At 46.8% G+C, this 19,253-nt stretch overlaps 1 protein-coding gene across 5 annotated transcripts in view; it reads right to left on the bottom strand.

The window, feature by feature from the left end:
• Positions 1–19,253, bottom strand: part of PKNOX2 (PBX/knotted 1 homeobox 2) — a 253,282-nt gene that overhangs the window by 182,189 nt on the left and 51,840 nt on the right. For all 5 annotated transcript variants that reach the window (XM_046684526.1, XM_046684530.1, XM_046684528.1 and 2 more), the window contains exon 2: positions 4,637–4,706. The gene's annotated coding sequence lies outside the window, so the exon portion shown is untranslated. The remainder of the gene's footprint in view (positions 1–4,636; positions 4,707–19,253) is intronic.

The following is a 19,253-nucleotide window of genomic DNA, read 5'->3' as shown; positions in this document are numbered from 1 at the left end:
CTGTTCCCTGCACACTCAAGGACTCCCAGCCCAGATGGAGGCCACAGAAACCGGAGGCTGTGGCTGCACAACCGGGAGCAGGAGCTGCAAGAGACAGGAAATTCTGTCTTATAAACCTTAACCCACACCCCAAGCATAGGCGCCCATGGAGACCTGGTGGTGGAGAAAGGAGAGAAAGAGGGTGGAACCAGTCTGAGTTAATTCCAAGCTCATTGCCTGACTTCTGGGGGGCACAATGCCTGTTGGCAGACTTTTAATTTATGGAGCAGGAGAGAGTATATGAGGAAGAAGCCTGTACCTGTAGTCAAGGTAGTGGGCGAGCCAAGGCGTTTCACATGTAGGTGACACATCGCGCCCATAGCAGCTCTTTAATGACCTTTACTCTCTTCTCTCAAATCCCCTCCAGCCAAGTGAAAGGAAACCTAGGACGAATCCTGCTCAGACTGGGCCGAGCAGGGCTGGAATCTGAGCTCCTTGTAAGAGCTCTTTCCTAGGGGTCACGATGGGGAGAGAGGTAAGTCACAGGTCCCTGGAAAGGGGTGTTGCCTCTGACAACTACTCCTGATTCCAGCTTCCCTGCAGCTGTATACCTGGTTACTCTTTTGCCTCTTTATTGCTCATTCAATATTCATTTGTCAAAGGGCAAGATGCTAATGTGTATTATTAAACTATCAATAGTTTATGAGTGAGCTTTTATGGAGGGTACAGTTAAAGGAAAGATTCCTGACCATCTCTGTCAGGAGCAATGGAGAGGAACAATCTTTCTTTCCAATTCCACTTTTTATTTATTTACTGGATGAGTGAATGACTGAAGCCTCATTGAATCCCTATTGTGTGCCAGGAATGGCTCTAGTGCTTTCACATGCTGGATTTCATTTTGTCCCCACACCAGCCCTGGAAGGGATACAATCCCATTTCCGTTCTAGAGATGAGGAGTCTGAAGACCAGAGACGAGCCTGGGACCACAGAAGTGTGAGGTCACAAAGCTGGGATTCAAGCCCCAGCTTTGGACTTCAAACTCAACATTTTTTCCCCCAAGCTAGAGCCTTGAAAATACAAATGACCTTTCTGTTTTTATCTGTTTCCTTCACCTGTCCAAATTAAACATTAGTTTCCTGAGTTAAGTTCCACAAACGGGGAAAGGAGAGAACAGGAAATCATTCCCAACTTTCAAACAAACCCATTTCCATAAGTGGGCCTCCACTTTAGACACATCTAACAAGTTCCCAGAACCTTTTCTGCACAATTAGAATCTTAGAACCGAGGGGTACATTGGAGATGATGTCACTAGACTTCTCCATTCTACAGGAGAGGAAACTGAGATTCCTTGGGCCACACAATAAAGTGATTAAGTCTCTAGAACAGAGTAGTCCTAAATTTGATTTCACCTCTGTTACTAACTTACTCTGTCACTCACTAGGGTATTTCTCCTGTTCCCTGAGCCTCCACTCCTTTTCTGTAGCAGAGAGATGATAGCAGACTCTCATAAAGCAGTGTAAAGAGGGTTCAATGAGAAAATGCACATTGAGGGCTTAGCACAGTGTCTAACAGGTAGGAAGTGCTCAATCCATGTTGGTTATTGATATTAAGCTGACTCCAGGACTCTTCCTCCAAACCCCAGCAGCTTTTCATCAAAACCAAGCTCAATTACCCCTCTCTTCCCTGCCCCCTCCCTTTTGGTATTCGCCATTCTCAGATCTTGGCCCTTCGGGAAAATGAACTGGTTCCATTTCCACTCTTTGTTTCCTTGAATTTTCTTTCTGTCCCCTTAACTCACAACAAGGCATCCAGTGCACTCGGATTCTCTTCCAAAATTTACCTGTATCTGAGTCATGAAAACAGCCAAGGAAAGGGAGCCTGGTCCTTAATGGCACAGCCTCCTGCAGGTTATAGTGTGTGGCAGAGGGTACAGGGAGGAAGGGCTGCCTCAACCTCCTCAGTCCCCAGCACAGCCTCTTAAGTCCTGATCTTTGGCTGAAATCTACCCTAGCTTGAAAGTCTATGGGATTGGGTGTGTGGGGAGCCCTGGGTAAGAATGAAGGACTCAATGCTTGTGGAGTCCTTGGTCACAGATCTAAGCCCCCTCAAGACCAGGCACTTTAAGCTGTGGGTTGAAAACTGGACCCACTATTGCTGAGATGGACTATAACATAGAGGTTTCTCAGTAGGTCCTCAGGGAGTCCCACCCCAGGAGGAAGCCTAGCCTGGCCTCTGGGGAGCCATTTCCCTAGACATTCTGAGTTAAGGGGCAGTGTGGTTATCTAAGGTGGGGGTTTCTTTAACCTGTCTTTGGAAATAGATGAGGCTGTGCTGTGCCAGACTTGACAAATGATGGTTGTGGTAAATTGTGCTTTCCAAAGATGGCTGCGACAACATATATCCCATCCCTCATGCTCTTCTTTCAGTATGATATTGATACCCCCTCCTTCAAGAGGTGGTGGTGGGAGGGTATCAATGTTCTTTTCTTCAAACCTAGGTGGGCCTTTGTAACTGCCCTCATCAAGAGAATGTGGTGGAAGTGACCGGACTTCAGCAATGCAGCTTCCACCTGGCTCTTATTCTCTCAGGATGATCCCCCTTAATATCCAGTCACCACATTGTAAGGAAGCCCAAGTCACATGGAGAGGTCACATGGCTCTGGACAACAGCCCTGGCTAACATCTCAGCCAACAGCTCGTGACAACCCCCAGAATCATGACTGAATCAGCCTTCAGATGATTCCGCATCTAGCTTTTGAGTTGACCCAGCTGAAATCACAGATCTGGCGGAACAGAGAGATAAGCTGAATCCACTGTGCCCTGTTTGAATTCCTGACTCACAGAATATGACCATAATAAACATTGTTAAGTCACTAGGTTTTGGGATGGTTTGTTATACAGCTGTAGTAACTGGAACACCACTGGAATTAAATGAGAATGTTTGCTGTTTCCCTCTCAAATCTAGCCCTCACTGGTCTTCTCTCTGAGACTTCGGGCTTTCAGACTATCCCCTCCTCACCTGGTCCCAGTCCCTCCAAGCCTGTCTCCCTCCTGGTCCTCTTCCTCCCCCCTCCAAAAAAGGCAAGATCCTCATGCCTGATGCGGCCTTAGCAAACCCTGAAAGCTCATTTGAATCTTCCCATTTCAGAGTCCTGGGACCTGAAGAGACCTGCTCTCTCTCATTCCTCAGTGCAGGTCCAAGAGCATGTCCCTGTGAGGGAGCTTTCCCTGGGTGGGGGTGGCCCAGCGCAAGGCACCGGGCTGCCCGCAGACACAGGAGGGGAATGAACAGACCTATTTCTCCCCCACTCTCCATTCTCATTAAGGTTCACGCTCAGCTTGCTCCTCTCATACTTGACTTGACTTATGAGGTCCCTCTAACCTCCGGTGAGAGGAGACATCGATTCTCACAAAGGTCATTATCTTTCTACTCTGGTTCCCCCAGCCCCCGGCCCCATCTCCTTGTATGCTTTCCTGGAACAGGATAAAGGGAGGAACCCTTCCCTGACTACTGGGCTTGGGGATCCGACCACTTCAGAGCCCAGGCTGAAGAGGAGGTGCCCTGGGACCCAAGGCCCGTCAATCACAGAGGCGACCAGCACTGAATCACAGGCCATTAGGCGGGAGGGCCGGCGCCCTGCTCACTCACCGGGCAGCCATCGGCAGGATGTTAGACGATCGCAGGGCGACCATTCTTATGATTTATTCAAATACTCATTACAGTCAATCTATTTTTACACAGAGGTGAAGATGTGCGCTGATAACGGTTAATCATTTATAATTCCATGGACTGGTTGGAAGCCAATGTACTATCAAACTCCCAGCAGCCGCTCAGCCTCCGGTAGCCCCAGAAGAAGGGTGGAGAGGCTACATAGCCTGGGGCAACCCAGTCTTCCAGCTAACATTTGCCACTAGGTTGAGGGTGCAGTGGGGAAACAAAGACGCGGGAATCCCAGACCACGTCCAGGAGCCCACAGCCTCGCTGAGAGCACACAGTAAAGTGCAGGCAGACGGGTGCCCAGGATACGAATGCAGCAAAATTTCAGAGGAAAGAGAAATCAATTCTAGCTGGAGTTACCAGAGAAGTCTCCATGGAAGAGACTAGGCTTAAGCTGAGTCCTCCAGGTGCACAGACATTTGCTAAGTGGGAGGACCAATATGAGCAAATATGCATAAGTATGAGGTGTAGCTATTATTATGCTGACAGAAGGGAAATGACCAGCAGTGTTTCCTTTTTCCTCCCTCATGCCTTCCTAGAAACAACCAGATGTAAAAGCAAGTGCAGGCTATGAACTTGGCCCAGTTCCTCCTTTCATTGCCTCCCAAGCTTAGCCCACAGATGGTAGTGGCTGGGCTCTGGGTTGGCCTTGCAAACTCAGGAGCTTCCCTTTCCGACACTCATGACACACATCACACATCAAGTCCACCTTAATGCACAATCAATAAAGTCTAATTAAATAGGATGTCATATTACAGGGCTTCTTTGTCACATTCAGACGTAATCTAATTAGAGTTCCACTGTATTTTACATTCTGACTAGCTCATTGTTGAGTGTTTCTCTTGCACAATGCATGGCTGTTAAAGATCAGGTTCAGGGCTGGTCTTTAACCCATAACCTTATTGAGTCAGCATGGAAAATGCCAATCACAGTTACTTACAGTTCACAGTTCCTTTTCTAGTGAGCGGCATGGAGGACAAAAAGTCCCAGAGTCCTGCTCCAGACTTCACCTGTCAATAAAAGAAAACATTTTTATAGACTGTGCATGATTGTTCCAGGAGTAAGAGCCAAGGTGGGGATGAGGGTAAACTCAGAAGTGGGTCAGGCTCAGGAGCAAAGCTGGGGCTGGCAGCCCTGTGCCCAGAGTGTTGGGTGGGAAAGTTCCTGAGCAAAGGACTCCAGCTGAGAAAGGATTATTGTTTAGACAGCTAACCAGGCCAGAGAGCCAGAATCACCCCCTCCTTACCTGCTTGGTGCCTCAATTTCTTGTGAGTTTCATCCCCTTCCCTATAGAAATCTCAGAGAAAAAGAGGTTCACAGCTGTTGAGAGCCCTGAGCTGACCAACGCAATAATGATTTACTGATGCCTCCTGTCTGATGCAAGACCCCATGCAGGGGGACAGAGCTGAGGAGCCCATTTGAAAGCTTGCAATCTATATGCAGAAGGCTGCCAAAAACCAGCATACAAACAACAACACTGATGCTGTCGTTTATGGCAGGATTATGGAAAGTCCTGATATAAGAGAGAACGTTCGACTAAAGGTGAAGAGTCCAGTTGGGCTGGAAGGAAAAGAAAGTGTGTGGAGAAGAGTGATGGGAGCAAGACTGGAAAGATTAAAAAACATGACTGCTTTTCATTCTCCTTCTGGGATAAAGCAATACAACAACGAGAAAAACCCAGCACGTATGTATCAGGTGTCTGCTCCATGATCTACATTTGCCAGGAATAAAATCCAGGGGTCCTGTCAGTAAAAGTGCTGCCACATCACCGGGGAATAAGAATATCCATATGAAACATCATCAGATAAGACAAGACTATCTACAAAGTAGTGCTGAACTATGTGCTAGGGACCATGCTTCTCTCTCCACAGAGAAACAAAGTCAGTGAGAGCTGAAGCACTCAAGGACGTTTGCAGGGGAGGTAGAACTTGAATGGGGTCTTGGAAGACTGGACAGGTAAAATGTGGTTGGCGGAAGGGAGCAAGATGGCATTCCAAGGAGGGGAGCAATCTGAGCAAGGGTGAGAGGGGGAAAGCGTGAGCACCCTGGGACATGCAGAGGCTGGTCTGCCTGAGAGAGACACAGGAGGGACTAACACTGAGTAAGCCAGATGGAGGCAGAGCATCTGGGGCTTTGAGTGTCAGGCAGAAAGGCCAGGCTTGGGCTGTGAGCTCATGGAGCCACTGAAGGTTTTTCAACAAGGAAATAACATGAAAAAGACGAGCCTCCCGCCCCACCTCGCCTTCAGTATTTTCCTTTTAATTAAGCCAGACAGGCTTCTTGGAAGAGGTGGAACTTCAGATGGAAGATTCCGGCATGAGGTGTGATGTGCTCATGGAAAGAAAAAGTCCCCATTGCTCATGATGACGTCCTCCAGGATGAGGCATTTCCTTTGGAGCTGTCTACTAACACCTGCATGACCAAGGATTAGTGGTTTATGGAGGTACCTCAGAGAGAAGACCAGACCACTAGACTTACGTATCTGTAAAGGTATATTTTTTTAAAAGCCCCAGAACCCAGCAGAGTGCTCAGCATGTAGCGGAGTCTCAGTATATGTTGAAATGCTCAATGGTGGACCCGGTTCATTCCAACCAGAATCCACAACTAGCACCTGAGAAGAAGCCCCTGGTTGGCATTGGGCTCCAACTTGTATTCTTTTAAGCAATTGACACATTGCTACTGAGCATACATGAACTCAGTACAAGAAGTCTCTAGATTGACTTGCATGGAGAGGTACTTTATCCCCGCCCTTTGGGATTGTCCATTGAGACACAACTTGGAAGAGGATACAGCAGACTTGCCATTTGCACATGCTACAAAGTTGGGAAGGATAGCCACTATGCTGGAGAGATGGAGTCAAGAGTGTTACAAAGCTTTTAACAAGCTGAAAGGATGGGCCAAAACTAAAAAGTCAATTTTTTCCTCTACCAGTTTTTATTTCTTGCACAATAACACCATGACAACCATAAACAAAATAATTTTGAAAGTAAAGAAAAATTGCCCACAATCTTATCACTCTAAACCATCAAATTATCATATCCTACATCCACATGCAAATCCATTTTTAGTTTTTACAGATTTGTAGAAAAAGATTTGACAAGAATATATATATAGATATATATATATATCTATATATATACATCAAATTCTACTCTTATGTTCAAAAATCAATAGCAAAAACACAGAATGGGATAACCTGGTTTAAAAAAAAAAAGATGTGGGCTATTTGAGTTAAATGCAAGCTCAGGATGAGCGCAGGGTATGGTGTTGCTCCCAAATCCATTAAATGCCATCTTAGATTGCATTAAGGCCATACGGTGTCCAACTGAAAGGTGAATGGTCCCCTCACTTTGGACTTAGCAATCCATCCATATTAGTTTAAGATGCAGTTCCGGCATCATATTCTAATAACTTCGACAGCGAAGAGTAGAAGAGAGAGGTGAGCAAATATGTCTAGTGGTTAAAGTACTGGTTAAAACTTTAGTAGTTAAAAGGGAAGGCTCTGGAATCAGACTGCACAGGTTCCAATCCCATCTCCACCATCTACTAGCAGCAAAACCACGGGCAAGTTATTCAACTTCTCTGTACCTCAGCTTTTCATCTGTAAAACAGAGCTAACGAGTATTCTACCTGAGGTTGGTTGTAAGGTTGCTCTATAATATACTGTAAGTTGCTTAGAACAGTGCCTCACACAAAATGAGCACTCACTGAATGTTAACTATCATCGTTATTTTCATTATTAGGAGGGTGTGAGGTAGAAGACACAGGAGAAGAAACTAGAGATGTACCTTCATTTGTCCCTCTCTAATATGACCCATTGGTCCTGGTTCTGTTGACTAAGTAACAATCCTTCCCCCACACGGTGGTCCTCCAAATATTTGAAGAAACTACATGAGAGGGACTGCATTACTCTAGCACTAATTGATAGATGTTAGAGGAAGCCAATCTTCAGTTCAATATAAGAAAGAAGGCTCTAGCAATGAGAACCATCCAAAAATGAGTTAGGCTTCCTCAGAAGGTGGTGAGCTCCCCAACACTGGAAGGAGAATCCCGCCCTGGGTGAGAAGCTGCTCCAGAGCATGGTCTCCCAGACATGGTTTTGCCCAACCACAAAACACTAAAAAATATTAGGAGATTGATAGGGTTGACTAATTTATATATTGAGAAAACCTTAATAATGTCTTCTTTTACCATCATTTCATAAATAATTCAACCCCCAAAAGTAAGGAGAGACAAAAGCGCCATCCTTTGAACTGAGTAAATAGAGCATCACGAAAAGCATTTCTCTCTCTCTGCCTTTCTCACACACACACATACACATGTGCATGCACACGTATGTGTACATGCAACCTCTCAATATCGTCCTTATTTTTCACTCATCACCATGCCCCATGGAAAGTCTTCCTGGACTGGCACTGACCATGGACGCATGCTGGGAACTATCCATGGGCATGACATTTTAGGGCTTTCCAAAGCCAGCAGTGTGTGGTCCTGGCAGGCAAGCAATCATGTCAAAGGCCTTCAGACAAGCAGCCATGCAATAATGCAACCAGAATTTAAACTCAGGCCTGTCTTATTCACCGTGAAACAAAATGGAACCATAAACGAGATTGACCATTCACATTTATAAATATGCGGAAACCTGTGAAATGGTAAATGAGGAGGCAATTGTTGAATGCTCATGTTTATTTGGAAAAGAGGCGGGGAGAGGGACGGAAGAAAGCTTCCCATAGGAGGCAGCACATGCTAAAGGACAGCTGAGCGAGCACCCCTGAAGCCCACCTAGGTAAGTTGGAAGGATGGAGGGAGAGGAGCCTGGGGCTTAGCAAGGCCATGGGTTTAACACAGAGAGCAGTAGACCAGGGGCATCACCAGACATGGGCTCATGCCCTGACTCTGTCATTAACTTACAGAGTGTGATCTTGGACAAGCAACTTTAACTACTCTATACCTCAGTTTTCCCATCTTCAAAATGATAGGGTTAGACTACTAGATGATCCTCAAACCAAAATTCTATCTGACATCTATACATCTCTGAGGTTGCCCAGACTAATCCCCCAGGGAGGGCTCTAAGTCTCATGCTAGGGTAGCTCAGTACATCATCATAGTTAAAAGCAAAGATGCAGGAGTCAGATAGTTCTGGATTCAAGCCTGGGTCCATCACTTCCCTAACCTTAACTGCTATAACCTCAATTTTCCCATCTTTAAAATGGGGATAACGCAGCACCTTTTAACGAGATAATGCATCTACAGTATTTTGTGCAATGCCTGGAACATATTAATAACAATAAATGGGGGCTATTGTTGTTGTTTGGTGTTATGAGGTAAGGACTGGCAGCAACTGAATGGGAAAAGAGAGGCAAATCAAGAAAACTGAGGACTTGTACATTCATCCCACTGCCCATGACAAGCTTTTCTGCTCCTGCCCCAGCCAGGCTGCTAGGATGAGGACAAATTATGACAAAACATTCTTGGGCACCAAGACTCTCTCTGGATGCTCCTCTTCTCTGAAAAGCCCTCTGTAGGCACAAGAGTAAAACTTCCAAAAGAGAAACAACATTTGAACAGATCTTTCCAGGAGGAAACACCTGGAGGACCACATGTTCCCTCCAGACAGCGTGTCCTGTGTCTCCCCGCCTCATGGCCCCGAGTCCCCTCTCTGCTCCACCAAAACTCCCCTCACCTGACAACAGCCTGCAGTTGCTTGCATTTGTCGAAAGAGGTTGTCAGTTACAGCATCGCAGGCCCTAACCACCAGGCTCTCAATTACACAATAACTGAGTAATGAAATATGGACAAAATTACCCTGCACTAACCCACCCAGCACCAAGGGTACTGCACTCCCTTCTTCAAAGCCTGGTAAGAACCAATGCTAATTCCACACCCATCCTCAGGCCCCTGAGCCCTAGGCAGTGCGGGCACCCAGTTGCAGGGGACCTGGAAAAGCGCCCTCAGGCACACTCCCCAGGCCCTGCCCAGGCCCAAGCCTCTAATTTTGGGCCTTTATCTTTAAGTACAGGTATACATATAAAATCCCGTAAGGAATGCTGGCACTGGTGGGTCAATCCTAATGATTTTCCTATGTGGGAGAAGGAATTGGAGACGTTCGTGAAGTGTCGACACCAGGTGGGAATGAGAAGAAGACTTACGTACACTGAAAGGTGTGGGCTCCCAGAGCCCGCCACGGAGGCAAAGCCTCTGGGCTCCAGGACCTGCCCACAGAGCAACCTCCCTGGCCCTGTAGACGTCCTCTGAGGTGTGAATACACCAAGACCCAAGACGTGCTGATTCTCCATCAGGAATAGCACTGCTTTTCTTCCCATCCCATTGTCACTGACATGCCTCAGGCTTTCTTTCTCTTCCCAGCCTCCATCTTGCCCCGTTTGGGCCCATCCACCACCTCCCCGCCTGGGATCTTTCTGAAACGTAACTTCATCATGTCCGCTCCTCAAAACCCTTCAGTGGCTCCTCATTGCCTGGCAGAGGTCACCTGGCAGCCCCTAGGTTGACTCTTGCCTATCCAGCGTTTTTATAAATTCTGCCAACATCTGAAAAGTGGGAAACTTCACATTTAAAGATCCAGATTTGTAACTTTTCTAAACAAACTGGATGACCTAACAATGCCAATCTTGCCTTTCCCACGTGGCAATCATTGGCTGATGCTGAATGTCAGCCGCCCCTTTTTAATCAGGCGCAGGTCCTCCTGTTTGCCCCATAGAGAGAAGGCAGGTGTCGCCCAGGACATCTCTCTAATCACAGGGCCAGCCACCCAGAGGCTGACTCACACTGCCCTCTGAGGAGTTTCAGGTTCAAGGTGACAGCACAGAGGTTGCATAGGGTGGCTCATTATGTTCTCAGCTGTGCTGTGCCCAGCTGGAGGCTGAAGGGGAGGATCTGGGGAAACACCAGCACCACCAGGCAGCCCCACCCAGTGTCCTTCCCTCTCACCTGGGCAACTCCTCCATTCCCAGCCAGGAGAGAGCTGGGAAGGTCTTAGAGCAATTTTCCAGGGATGCCATTGGCTACAAGGCCCCACCCCCCTTTATTCCTAAGGCCCCACCCTTGGGTCCAGCCTCTCCCTACCCCCAACTCAGTGGCAGCAGCTCCTCCTCCCTTTATTTCCATCCCACTGTTCCTATCAAAGCCCTAACAGCACATATTTTGTTAATTGTACAAACCTAATGGGGGAATGCATTGGCAAAAAAAGGGTAATGGCCATCAGACCAGCAATAAAACAAAATTAATGGCCCATAGGAAGAAATCATGTCCACTTAATCCCGGCTCTGAAACTCTAATAGAATAATGGAATACCAACGGAGGGTTTTTTCCTCTCTATGCAGATTGCTTACACCATGTTAATCACTTGCAAAGCAGGCCACATACCACTCTGGCTCACATGACCCTCCAGGGAAAGTAGCAGACCAGAAACATTTAGTGCAAGGCTCATTACGGACATGCACCACGCAGCAACACCTTGCCTCGCTCCCTCCCTCCCCCAGGTGACTCTGGGACAGCCAGTGTGGGGTGTCATTGAGAGCCATCAGGTGTGGCGGACTGGAAAGAAAGACACATCATGACTAATAACAGCAAACACTTACTGAGCGCTTACTATGTGCCAGATACTGGGCTAGCTGTGCACTTTCCACGGACTGTGTTACTGTAGCCCACTGTCATCTTCTAGAGCTGCACAAACCACGAAGGTAGCCACTAGCCACATGCGGCTTTTCAAATTCAAATTGCAATTAATTAAAATTACATAAAATTTTAAATTCTGCCTTCAGCCTCACCAGCCACATTTCAAGTGCTTGACAGCCACATGCGTCTAGCGGCTATTGTACTGGAAAGCTCAGATGGAGGACATTTCCATCATTGCAGAAGGTTGTACTGGACAGCGCTGCTCTAGAATATGAGGCCATTTTTCTCTTGCTCATTTAACAGACTTGGAAATCAAGGTGCCGAGTGGTGAGGCGAGCTGCCCAAGGTTATGTAGCTGCTGCACGGCTGAGCTGGGTACTAACCCAGGTCTAACTCAGTCTGGCTCCAGAATTCCCACCCTCCTCACTCCTCCTGGTGGAACTAGCAGTCCAGGCAGCAGGGAGGCGTGTCGAGGGAAGTTGGCTATAGTAAGTCTCCTATGTCTTCTGCAGACCCCTGTGCCCCTAGAGCAGACAGAGCCCAGGGCTTCACTGGGAGCCAGCTCTGTGGGTTTCTCAGACCTGGGAAGGTCGGCTGGAGAGGGAGGGCTTTACGGATCATCCAGCTCAACCTCCTTCAATTTATGAACGAAGAAACCAATGCACAGGAAAGTTAAGTAGCTTGCCCAAGGTCAAACAGCTGGTTAGTGACAGAGTTAGGACTACAATCCAGGTTTCCGGACTGCTGGTCCTCACTGGCTAAAGGAGAGGATACAGCAATGCCCAGGGTCCACGCATGGCCACAGGGTGAGAGAAGGAAGAGGTGTCCCTCCAGCCTTCCTGGAGAGTCCTGGGCCAAGTCAGAAGAGCTGGGATGAGCCTCCGGGCACTGGGATCCAAAGAAAAGCAGGAAGGGAAGAACGAAGGGCAGTGGTCATGGATACTAGAAACTGCAGTGGATAAAAGCAGGACATTGGATAGCCACTAGCTTTCAGGAAAATAGTAGAACAGTATCTACTACAATTAAAAACACACATACACTGGGCCAGCCTGGTGGCGTAGTGGTTAAATTCACATGTTCGGCCTCAGCAGCCCAGGTTTCACGGGTTCAGATCCCAGGCACGGACCACACACTGCTCATCAAGCCATGCTGTGGCGGTTTCCCAAATACAAAGTAGAGGAAGATTGGCACAGATGTTAGCTCAGTGACAATCTTCCTCACCAAAAATAATAATAATAAAAATAAAATAAAATAAAAATACACATACACTTTGAACAGCCCCAGTTCGAGAATATATCCCATAGAAAGAAAAGCAGCAGTGCATGAGGATAATGCAGCAGCATCTGTAGTGGGAAAGAGTGAAAGAAACCTAGGTGTCCACCAGGAGGGGAATGGGTGGATAACTATGGTACCACTACACTGTAAATAAATGCGGCTATTGAAAAGAGCCAGCTAGATCAATATCTTTTGCCATGGAAGATAGCCATAACATTCAAAGTAAGAAAAAGAAGTAGATGACTGATGTGTGTGGTGTGATTCCATTTTTGTGGAAACAGAAAATTCTAGAATGAATTGATCCACTTGCATGTATTTGTGTGAGCATGGAGATAGGGTGGAAGGAACGGCCTGGAGAGTTCCACTGGTGTTGATGGGAGCAATAGGAGCAGAGGGGTGAGGCTCATTATTTTAGCACATCTTTGCCTTGTTTCTGGTTGCACCGAGCACTGCGACTTTTGTAACTTTTGAAAAGAAACTTAATAAGAAAAAGAAAGATAATTGATAAAGAAAAAGAGGTTGGACTTGAGAGGCAGCCGGACCTGATTTCAGACCTGCCTAAGCTACTAGCTCATGGCCTGGGGCAAGTTCCTTAACCTCTCTCCATCTTGCTTCTCTCACCTGGAAACTGACAATAATAATATCATATCACGAGGTCATGGGAGGTTGATGAGAAAATGAATTTAAAGCTACTCAATGACGTGGGCCTTTTTATCAGTGTTGAGGGAATAACCTGCCCATATGTGAAGGCACCTCCTGGATCAACCCTCCTGAGCACCCCCATAGCACTTTATTATACACCTCTCAGGGCCCTATATTCCGCCTTATATAGTTTTAATGTGTTTATCTCCCTGCCAGACTGTAAGCCCCCTGCAGGTAGGAACAGTACCTTGCTTACTCATTCATTCATTCAATCATCCCCTTATTCACTTAATAATTATGTCCCAGGCATGTGCACCAGGCACTGTGCCTAACTTCGGAGCTACAGCAATGAATAAAACTGAAAAGTCCCTGCTTTCCTGGAGCTCACATTCTAATGGAGGAAACTATTAAAAAAAATGCATATATATAGTATGTCAAGAGGTGATAAGCGCTAAGAAGAAAAATGCAGAAGGGTAAGGGAGCAGAAGTGACGGGGAAGGCGAGGGGGCATTTTAAAGAGAGGGGCAGGGAAATCCTCTGGAGCCCTCTGAGAAAGTGCTCTTTGTGGTGGGTGCCTCAGATCCAGTAAGGTCAGTAGTTGCTCAAAAGACGTTAGTTTAAGAATTTAAAAAAACAGACTTGAGGGAGAGCAGGGAATAATTGAAACACCTTTAAAAACCTCCACTTTTAATCTCTACTTAAAAAGCCTCCACTTCTGGGCCAGCCCCATGGCCTAGTGGTCAAGTTCGGCGCACTCCATATCTGCAGCCTGGGTTGGGTTCCAGGTGTGGACCTACACCACTCGTCGGCTGCCATGCTGTGGTGGCATCCCACATACAAAACAGAGGAAGACTGGAACAGATGTTAGCTCAGGGCTAATCTTCCTCAAGCAAAAACAGGAAGATTGGCAACAGATGTTAGCTCAGGGTAAATCTCCCTCGCCAAAAAAAACCACCTCCACTTCTGAGTTTATACTCAAAATAATTGAAAGCAGAGACTCAAGGAGATAATTTGTACACCCATGTTTGTAGCAGCATTATTTACAATAACCAAAAGATGGAAGCAACCCAAGTGTCTGTGGATGGATGAATGGATAAACAAAAATGTGATATATACATGTAATGGAATACCATTCAGCCTTAAAAAAAGAAAGAAATTCTGACACATACTACAACATGGATGAACCTGGAGGACACTGTGCTAGGTGAAATAAGCCAGTCACAAAAAGACAAATACTATATGATTCCACTTATATGCACCATCTAGAGTAGTCAGCTTTATAGAGACAGAAAGAAGAATGGTAGTTGAAGATGGGTACAGAGTTTCAGTTTTGCATGATACAGAGTTCTCTAGATAGAAGGTGATGGTAGCACAATAATGAGAGTATTTAATGCCACTGAACTGCACATTTAAAAATGGGTAAGATGATAAATTATGTTATGTGTATTTTATCCCAGTTACAAAAAGTTATATGCTGCCACAAACTTCTCCGAATTTCTATCAGGAAAAAAAAAGGAGCCTGAGATCTTAAAGAGCAGGAAGGCGAACAGCTGACGGCTGAGGAGAGGATAAGGGAACCCAGGGCAGACAGACAGAGTAGGGGACCCCAAGTCTCTGAAGCCACAATGGGGAGAGCACAGAGAGAGGGCTGCTGAGAAGAAAGGTACTGAGGCTCCCGGGCCAGTTGGCCGACAGGGCAGACAACTTTCCTATGCGAGCATCTGAGCCAAGCTGATTCCAGAGCACTGGTGCTGGACAAATGACACACAAATGATTTAGGTAAAAAAAGAAAAGGAAAAAAAAAAAAAACTGGTCGAGGTTGGGGAGAGGGACCAACTCTTTAGTCTAAAATGAAAGACAGTCAAGGAGCGTGTCCACAGCAATCAAATGATGAGCAGGAAATCTAAAAGGAGAAGGAAATTAGAGGCTGAGAACAAGATGGGAGGCTCGGGGCTCCTGATCCGACGCAGCAGTGAGCAGGATGACGTGCTGGACAGGACCTAGGAGATGGTCCTGGTCTTCACCACCCTTTGACCTTGTGTGTTTCATCAGTACTCTCTGGGCCTCAATTTCTTACCTATTAAACAGAGTGGCTGGACCAGAGCAAGAGGAATCTTAAGGTTTTAGGAGTCTACAAGCCCCTTGAAATTTTATCCAGAATGGTATTTGTGTGTACAATTTTCTGCAGAGAGATTTCACAATTTTACTGAGATTTCAAGATTGTCCATGTCCCCAGAGAGGATAATCATCAGTGGAGTGAGCAGATATTCACTAGGTTCACATTCAGCTAGAAAGTTCTAAGATTTTAAGAAATCTTGGACTAGATACCAATAAATCTTTGGGCCTCAAATCAAGATTATTCATTCTCTGCCTGCAACACGGAGATATTGTAAAAATGAAATAATTATATTCTTTGAAAGTTAAAATTATTTCTCTCGGCCCTGTTGCTCAGTGGTTAGAGTTCCACACGCTCTGCTTCAGCAGCCCAGGTTTGCCGGTTTGGATCCCAGGCACAGACCTGCTCCACTCATCAGCCATGCTGTGGAGGCATCCCACATACAAAGTAGAGGAAGATCGGCACCGATGTTAGCTCAGGGGGAATCTTCCTCACAAAAAAAAGGAAAAAAAATTATTTCTCTCATCCAAGTAAACATGATTATTGTTATTGCTATTGTTTTTGTTTCACAGAAAGCACAAGCAGTTCGGTACCAGGCATAAAGGTGGAGGACAGAAGCTTACCCCTCCTGCTTTCCCAAACAAAGGCCACAGGATGTGCTACAGGTTGACCCTCCTTTGGTTGGAAACAAAGAGGCCCTTAATCCCCCTCATGGAGTGGGGCTCTAGGCCAGAAAGAACAGTAAATACAGCCTATCCAGAAGGTGAAGCTGAGGGCAGAGCAAATGGATCTCTCTGTGCCAACAAGTCCTCATTTTGCATCTGGCTTTACTTGGGAGAAAATTTTCAACTGTGTGACTGAGTAAAGTGACAGACTGAGGATGTGTCAAGGGAAAATAGCACAGGCAGAGGACAGCATGTGGCCACCAGAGAGCAAGACTCAGACTGGAGACCTAGGTAATGACTAAGCCAGTGTCACCAGGGTGGAGAGGACCTCAGCCACAGTAGGCAGTCCCATCCAGGAGGAGCCAGCCCAGAGGCAGTGGGGAGCCAGCGTGTCAGAACTGTACCGGTTGGACCTGGATGGAACTTAGAGATCATCTATTCCAACCTCCTCATTTCACATTTGCACAAATAGGTTGAGAGAATGGTGGAGATTTATCTGGGGGAGTCCAGGATTGGAAGCCAGGCCAGTAGCTCCCTTCATTCATTTACAGAAGGTGTTTTGAGTGTCAACTTTACTAGGTTGGAAATCAAAGATGAATAATGAATCCAGCTCCTCGCTTTCAAGGAGCCCACAGTCAAATGGGAGAAAAGGACTCCAGCTGATTGAGGGGTTGTCATCCAGCAAGTTCATAGGGACCACAGAGGAGGGTCTCCCTACTTCAGGCAGTTGCATCCAGATAGGGGCGAGGTGGGGGTGAGCCGCTTCCCCTCAGACCAGTGCTGAAGGTAGTGGAAATATTCACTCTGAAGTCCAAGCCAAGCCAAAAGCATTCACATCTCAGAGAAGGGTGCCCGCCATGACAGCCGTCAAAAGGAGCCTCCAAGCTCCAGAAGGCCAGCCATAGGCCCTGGTGAGCAGGCCTCTCCACACAGCACTTCCCATTCATTATCTCCTAACTCGCCTCCAGGGGCTGGTCCTGAATATTGTTTCATAAATAACTTAACAGGGCTCCAGCTTGTTTAACTGAGGTTAGGCAGATGTGCACAGCACACGCTGATTATGAGGGAATTTGGCTGTGCTGAATGGTTCTGGGATGCTGATTCTCTGCAGAGGGGTGGCTCAGTGGAGAAGGCAACTATTAGGCTGCTGTCCCCACCTGGATCCCCGGATCACAGTGGGATGCTGAAAGAGCGTTTGTTTCCAATTGTTCTTAACCACTAATTTGGCTCCAGGGTATAACACCAATCTGAGAACAAACGGAGTAGGAAAACTGTGCCTCTCCTAAAGGAGGCCCAATTTCACTATAGACAGGGGAGGGGTTAAGCAGGTTTCCTGAGTTCACCATACAGCACATGCCCGGGGCCTCCGGATCAGGGCTGGTCGCTTCCCTCTCCAACTCAGAGTCACCCGGCTGCACTGCCATCTGCTGTGCCTCACCTGCTCATTGCTCCTCTGAGGTGCCTCCAGCAGAGGACAGATTACTCAGATGGCAGGTAGATAAAATGGGATCCCTTGCTAGCAGTAACTACCCAGAACAATCTCTCTCCTGAGCTGCTGACTGTCTTCACCTGGCACCTGCCAGCAAAGGAGCTGGCAGGTGTCATAGGCTGGCATAGGCAATTCCCCCTATGCTGGGAGGGACCTCAAAGGCCCTTCAGAGGCAGGACTTGCTCAGAAGGCCCTCTGTCGGGTGCAGTGAGGTCAGCCTGGGCCGCCCCTCAGGAGAAGATACAGAAGTAGCTCTGTTTCTGGCAGAGAGAAGAGCTAGCAGCCTCCAGGGGCAAAGGGGCAGGAAGAGCTGGTGAGCCAGGCCCTGCAGCAGATGCTCTCTCAAGACTGATGTGCAAAATCCCCAGTAAACAAGAGGCCCTTCTCATGGTTAAATTGCCTTCTTGTGGCTTAAAATAACTGTGAGAACTTTCCCTGTGACCCTCTTGAAAGCAAACTAGTACATAAAATGCCTTTACCAACCCTACCAGTTTACTCACAGCCTCCCAGCAGATAGGCCATGGTTTCTCTGAGAAAAATGCTTTCCTCGCCAGCATAGGATTGAGCTATTCAATAACTCAGAAATCCAATGTGGTATAAAAATACTGGAAGGAAAAGAATTTTTAAAAATCTCTGAACAAAGTCCATGTCACAAAATCCTTGCACTAAAGTTTATCAACCTTCCTCATAAAGGAAATCCCCAGCTCTTACCCAGGCCTCCTTTACTCTGATTTTATACATGTTTCTAAGAGGCTCTGGTATCTTGGGCCTCAGCTGATTAGAAGCAATAAAAGAGGAAGGGGCTTGGGCTTCCCCAGAAGGCAACAGCAGGCATGGAGGGTTGACCAAGGAGAGACCTCAGGGACCACCTAGTGAATTATCACATAAGGTTCAGTCATGTTCGGGATCATTTACTTAGGAAAAGAGGAAGGCTATCCACTGCTGATGTTTAAAACATCCTTGGAGGACTTTAAGAAGTAAACCTATAGCTATCTGGAAAACCCCAAAGGAGTCTCCTTCTTGATGCTTCCAGACTGCTGGATTCTTCCTCTAGGTTGTCTTGGGCTTGTTCAGAAGCTACTTGTGTTCATTCCTGGTTCGCTCATTCACTCACTCAACAGGCACTGGTTCCTACGGATGCTGGAGCTGCCCAGTGATGCATAAAGTACCATGAAGGCAGGCAGGTCTTTTGATTGACAACACACACACACATATGCACACACATGCACACACACACACCAGGAACACATTAGGTGCTCAACAGATGTGTGCTGTAACGTTAGAAGAGGCATCTGGAAAGAGAAGGAACAAGCCAGTAGGACTGTCCTTTGACCCAGTCCCTAGCTACTCATGAGGGAGGGGCTGTAATAATTCTAGAGTCAGCTAAAAATGTCATCTTACCAAGACTTTAAACTCCTCCACCACGAAAAACAGAAAGACAACACAGCATGAGGCCTGAAAAAATGTGGACGCGACTCTCCAGTTCATCTTAGAGAAAGTGGTCTCCCCTCTATGGGCCTGGAACCCCCATTGATAACATGAACAATTTGGAGCCATCGGTGTCTGAAACACTCGCAGCTCCCTAGTCAACAGATCCTAGTTTTATTTAAGGATTGACCCACCCTGCCAGCCTGATTTGTTTTATTTTCACCAAAGCTTTGGAATGAAGGATTTTGACCAACAGTTCCTCTCCAACCTCCAGCCAATCATCCTAAAACATGTGTATTTTCTTCAC

This window comes from Equus quagga, chromosome 14 (genome assembly GCF_021613505.1).
Source record: "Equus quagga isolate Etosha38 chromosome 14, UCLA_HA_Equagga_1.0, whole genome shotgun sequence".
NCBI lineage: Eukaryota > Metazoa > Chordata > Mammalia > Perissodactyla > Equidae > Equus > Equus quagga.
The sequence above is the reverse complement of the archived record's forward strand: the minus strand, read 5'-3'. Positions and strand labels throughout refer to the sequence as shown.